Source organism: Prionailurus viverrinus, chromosome A2, assembly GCF_022837055.1.
Source record: "Prionailurus viverrinus isolate Anna chromosome A2, UM_Priviv_1.0, whole genome shotgun sequence".
NCBI classification, from domain to species: domain Eukaryota; kingdom Metazoa; phylum Chordata; class Mammalia; order Carnivora; family Felidae; genus Prionailurus; species Prionailurus viverrinus.
Genome location: NC_062562.1, coordinates 135,269,050 through 135,275,800, shown reverse-complemented (window position 1 = coordinate 135,275,800; position 6,751 = coordinate 135,269,050).

The following is a 6,751-nucleotide window of genomic DNA, read 5'->3' as shown; positions in this document are numbered from 1 at the left end:
AACACTTACTCTCTTGCTCTCTCCATATTGGGATTTATCACTCACTTTCCAGCTGCTGTGGTCACCTGCACTCTGTTCTGTCACTCTTTACACCAGAAGGACTGTTGAATTCTATCAGAGTTCTAGATGCTCAGCACTGAGCCAAACTGGGCCTTGCCCTGGAACAAAAGGCAATAAAAAATCAGGAGCTCACCCAGTGCTGATCCTTTCTTTGTATAGATTCTCTCCCATATCCAGATCCTACCTGTTTTGGATTGTTCTTCAGTAGTTTTAGGTAATTGTTTTTTGTATTTTGTCCAGGGTGTATTATTGTTAATACAGGAGGATTGTCCAGTAAGAGCTCCCTCAGCCATTACCAGAAAGGCAATCTTCAATTTAGGAAATGCAGCTATGCCAAGGTTTAGGGGTAGTTGATTTAAACATTTATATATGTCTATGCTGGGTGTTGTAGTACGCTGTAACTTAAGGATGATGCAAGGTACTTGAAGTCACTCTTTAAAAGTTTATTTTTAGAGTAATGTACATTAATGAAAAGAGAAGTTTGTCTTAAATATATGACTTTGGTATGCTGTTTATTTGTGTCTGTGTTACGTTGTCCACAATGGCAGTCACGCTACATGTAGCTACTTAAATTTAAATAAAGTAAAATAAAGTTCAGTTCCTCACTTATACTACCCAGATTCTAGTTACTCAATAGCTACATGTGGCTAGACGATACTGTCTTGGATACAGAAAAAAGAATATTTCCATGATCAGTGAAAGTTCTACTGGACAACATTGTTCAACAGAATGCTGCTCTGTCAAGCAGAAAAGTGTACTTATTGGGAATTGTATGTGTTCAGTTGGTCATCTAAAATCCACAGGTATAGAATCCATTACCAACTAGAACCTCTGTGGACACCAATGTTTACTCTTTTTTGTCACATTGGTTATTTTTCTCCTTTGTGGGTTGACAAACTACATAGATCAATGCTTTGTTCCTGTGAAATATCTCTGTACCCTTAAAGGCAGTGATAGTTTTAATGGTTTCCATTTATTAAGACCTAACTGTATTCTAGGCACTGTGCTCAGCACTTTATCTGCATTATCTCGTGTAATCATTATAATGACTATATGTCATGAGTGTTATTAGTGTCTCCATTTTATAGATGGGGAAGCCAAGACAGAGAATTAGGTAACTTGCTCACCGTCCTGTAATAAGTGAGGAATGAAGCCAGGATTTAATTGCGGAAGAATAAGGGAAGTGGAAGAATATATATTTTGGATATTCCCTGTGGGAAACTGTCCAAATAATGAAACTTGGAGACAACACTGTTTTATTTTCATGAAGAGAAATACAGCACAAAAGAATTGCACAGAAATTAGTCATATCTTTTTAGACTCATATCCAAAGCTTGTTATGTATCATGCTTTGGTCAGTTACATAAATTCCTGATCTAGGAGTGTTTGTGGGAAAATATTTATACTGCTCTCCCTCTTTCACCTCTCTCAGATGCCAAACTTCTCTCAAATTACTAGCTTTGAAATCATAGTACATCCTTCTGATTCTGCCCCACATCACTCTCCAGACCCAGGACCCCTCCACCCTATTTTATACTTTTATAACAGTATCTTTTTTTGTTTGCTTATTTTTAATTTTCTATTTAAAGATGATTTACACTTTAATATCTCATATAAAATATGCATTTCCATGTTTTAAACTTCTTCCTTCTACATGAAAAGATTTCTTGGCTAAATTAATTTACTTTCATTCAGAAGGTTTCATCTTTTTTATTAGTATGTATTAATTTTATTTTTTCACTCATTGCTTTTCCACCACTGCCCTTTCTTGCACTCCTTAACATTATATGAGAAATGTTTCAATGATTTTGAACTCTTAAAATTTAACATTGGGGTAAAAGTTTCCTTTTCTAGGGAAATGACCTATCCAAGAGAAGAAGCACCGTGGTCACAATGCTGAAGCGGGAGCACAAAACTACTTTCTTGCTCTGTTTGTTATTTCTCAAAGACTATAACCCTTCTTGCTACTATAAAATGTGACTTGGTGGTACCACCAGCTCAGGCCTCATCAGCTCTCTTTGGAAACAGTAGAGTGAATTGATTGTCTAAAGCTCATATAGATCTATGTCTGTAATAAAAGAGTAGCATCTATAAAATATATTTTGTCCAGTAAAGGAAAGCATGACATTATTATTGTGACATACATTTTCTTAGATGTGAATAGAAGAAAAGTGTTCTAAAAATTAAAAAGATACTAGTAAAGACTATTTAGTAAGATTTAACAACAAAATCCACCAAAAACACCAAAAAATCTCATTATTGAGTAGAACAGATTTTATAGTGGTCTTTGGCTTCATGTAAGTGAAAGGAACTTGTTCTCATAAAAGCATTCTTTGCTGATTATATAGCCATCATATAAAAAAAGAAGAAAAAAGAAAAAAAAAGTCTGCAGGGTGATCCAGTAGGTTCAAATTATTGAACTTTATTTATTTGTATTTAGAGACAAAAACAGGAGATCCCTCATAATTCCATCAGGAACCACAAGAACAATAGTTTTAGAAACATACAAATTTCCCCTTTGATATTCAGCTGCAAGATCTTTGAAAGAACTTTCCAGCCATGCTTATTTTGGAGATGGAGCTGGATTATTATTCACGTGTGGCAGAAACAGGAAGGTCTCATTTCCTCAACATTTTCCCACTCTGCTCTTCAAAGGGAGTGTGAAAATATTTTTATGAAAGGATGGGATTCCCTGGGTTTCCTAATAGTTGAAATTAGCTACTCTTCCTTAAAGTGTTATGTTTTTCCCCCGGGGTGGAACACCTGTGTTTTGGTAATTCATTTTTTTTTAAATTTAAAGATATTATGATTACTTGATGAATATGTATAATTGTGGTAGATTTTTGTGAGGCTCACAGCAAATCAATGTATTACCTATTGAAAGAATCAAAGGAAAAGGTACCTTAAGCAGAAAATTGGAAGAATCAATCATTACTGTATTTAGAAATGAATTTCTATATCATGGTAGCATCATCTAATTTAGGGTGATTTATGATTTACTTCTTTTTCTTTTACTTCTTTATATTTTAGCTTTGTCCATAATGAATACTTGCTATTTGTGTGATAAAAGAGAAGAAAGAACAAGAAAATGAAGCATTTACCTTTTCTATTTTCCTCATGAGACAAAGAAGACAGGATTTAACAACCTAAAGGATTTTAGTCTTCAGCATATAATTTTCTCTGATAGATGTATTTCACAACTGGAACCATCTAGATAAGTGTTGTCCAAAAAAACTTTGTGGTGGTGGAGACATCCTGTGTATATGTTGCCTAGTACTCTAGCCACATGTGGCTAGTGGCTACTGAGCACCTACAATATAGCTATTGTGAATAAGGAACTAAATATTTAAATTTATTTAATTTTAATTAATTAAAATTGGTATAGCTGGGTATAGCTAATGGCTTCCATATTGGACAGTTCAGACTTAGATATATCCAAAACAAAAATCAGTCATAAGCATCTAAAAAGTATTGTAGCACTGTTTGTGATTACACAAACCTGCATTTATTTGTACCCAGTTCTTTAAATGTTTATTTTCTCTATAAATGATTATATGCACCTATAAAATGGAAGTCCATATTTATTAAAAGTAAACTAAAATCTTGTTATAAAACTATTAGTTACAGGAGAAAGTAAGAATAAGACATAATGCAGGTCAGTTGGGGTGCCTGGCTGTCTCAGTTGGTAGAGCATGTGACTCTCTTGATCTCAGGTTTGTGAGTTCAAGCCGCATGCTGGATGTAAAATTTACTTAAAAAAAAAAAAGAATAAGGCAGGTCAGAATTAAAATGGAATGTTACAATAATCCTTAAAGTTTTTAAGAGAGCCACAAGCCATTGTCCTTGATTCTAATAATTCAGAAAAGCATAGGTACATGTTAAAATATGTTAGACCCTCAATAATCTAGTAGTAGGGGAAAGAAATAAGATAGGAGTAGGCAGGACAGAGATTGCTGAAATTCCTATTTGTGGGACCTGACCCTGCATGAATAGTTTGAGATGTATAGCAAGAATGACCTTGGTTTTAATGGGTGTCACTAGGGAGGGAGGTATACATAAGTGTAAGCTAGTATCATTAAAACAATTAGGACTTTGAATTTATGAGTAGTGAACCTTTAATCATTATTCTTATTTCTGTTAAGTGCAGTGGGTTTTTGTAAATCATAAGGCAAAAAATCAGAGAGAGATAAGGGTTCAACATTTGAGACTGGCCGAAGGCTTGAGGAATGGACCAGGCTATGAATAGAATTCATGGCGCTCCCAAGGGCAATTCATGTTACATTGTTCCAGGACATATTTTGACATATTTGACCAGTAGAGTGGTTTGCATTTTTTGGTGTTGAGAGGAGGGTGGATGGTGTTGATGGGAAGAGAAAAAGTAGTTCAAATTGGCAATTGCCAGTCTAATCATTTAAAAAATTAAGTTTCACGAAGAAAGAGGTTATGTTTGGTTAACTCCCATATATCCAATACCTGGTGCAGACCCTTACATGTTGTCGATACTCTACAAATGTTCATTAGATGAACAAATAAAAAAGCTTTTAAAAAGAAATTGGAGGGGCGCCTGGGTGTCTTGGTCGGTTAAGCGTCCGACTTCGGCTCAGGTCATGATCTCACGGTCCGTGAGTTTGAGCCCCGCGTCGGGCTCTGTGCTGACTGCTCAGAGCCTGGAGCCTGTTTCAGATTCTGTGTCTCCCTCTCTCTCTGCCCCTGCCCTGTTCACGCTCTCTCTCTCAAAAATAAATAAAAACGTTAAAAAAAATTAAAAAAAAAAAGAAATTGGATGTCAGAGAGGGGATGTCCTCATGCATTGGTCTGGATGTTGGACTAGATGACCTTTTACATCTTCCCACTCTGAGGTGACATGATTTCATGACTTGATATTTTAGTTATAGACAAAATGTCTGCATATGAAGCTAATGTAATTTCTTAGGACTCTGAGCATTATTTGCTATAATGATGTAGGTATTGTTTGATCTTTTAAAAATTAACATAAACATGTTAGTTGACTTTAATAAAGCATTATGTTTTCATCAAAGTGAATCAACAGATTCTGATGTTATGAAGTTCAGTGTTTTACTCTATTATTTTTCAAAACCCTCTAAGAAATGAATGAGGTATTTCTCACAATCTGGATCAGTTAAAAGGAGATTAGTGAGGGAAAGTTGCCTTGGAATACATTTCATCCTCTTTAACACTTCTTTCATACCTTTATCCACTCTTGTCTGTTAGAAGTCACCAATGCTCTCATTTTTCCTTGTCTACATGGTAGTACCAATACTAATTAGACAAATCTCTTCCATATCTCCTATCATGTCAGGTCTAAACTTGTTAGCATTGATTACACAGCCCTCCCTGATCTGAACTCCTGTCGGTCACTCTAACTTTGCCTATAGGTGGGTCCATACTGAGGCACCTTGTATTTTCTGAATGTGTGCCTTGCTGTGTCACACCTCTTCTTCTATACATGTTACAATCCCTTTTCTCTTCATTGAGAGCCCTTTATTCCCCTCTACCTAATACCAATATTTCTGACAATTTCCATTTTATTATAGAAGCACATCTTTATCTCTAATCCTCCCTTGTTTTCTTGCCCCCCCCCCCCATACCATATATTTCGCTATATGGTAACACTTATCCGTGTCCTGCAATCTTAAAATTTTTCCTGTATGGGACTCCATCTGTACTCGCAGGCTGTGAATAAATTAAGGGTAGGGAATATAACTTAGTTACGGAGCTCAGATGGCCACTCCAATGGAAATGTTGTGAAAGTAGAGACTGGGTCTGTTTTGCTTACTATTGTAACCCAAGAGCTTAGAACAATATCTGGTCCACTGCAGTTGTTAAATGAATGTATCTATACATCCAATATCTTTTATAATAGAGAGACTTAATTATTTGCTGAATGACTGAATGGTTCAGAAGTTCCAGCTTCTGTCCTGGATGTACTAGCAGTCCATGCTTGATTTTAAGAGTTAATCTGGCTGTGAAGTTTGCACTAAAATTTGCAAGTGAAAATACTATACCATATTCTTTAGATAGCATAATTATAAATGACTGAACCACAGATTCTTCAGTCAAGAAGGACTTTAATAAAGGCTACCTTTTAATGAAGCATTGCCACTGTATTAGCTACTGTTCTAAGTATTTTACATGTATTAATTCATTGTTACTAACTCATAATATTGTGATATAAGTATTATTATCCCCATTTAACAGATGATGGAACTGAGGCACAGCAAGTCTACATGATTCTGTAAGGAATACAGGCTGGGAGTCAGCCTGGCAGTGTGGTTTCAGAGTCCCTTCTCTTCATCTCCATATTAATTGCTTCTTTTTAATGTCTTTATAGTCATTTTCTATGTTAACCACTTCTACTCTTGGTGATGCTTTAGTTGTAAATTGCAGAAAACCCATTTTGAAATGGCGTACATTATGTGGAGGATTTATTGGCTCATGTAACCAAAATGTTCACAGATAGGTCAGACTCTATAGTTGTTTACCTGATCTCTAGTTTGGTTCCCTATTATTCTTACAGCCAGTATTTCATGTCAGCCTCATCCTCAACTAGGTGGAAGAAATGGTAAGGAGTTAACTATAGTTGTTTTAGGAGCTATCATCCAGAGGAAGAGACATTGTCTCCAATTGTTCTCCAGAAGAGAAAACTGTCACACCTATAAATAGTTTTTCT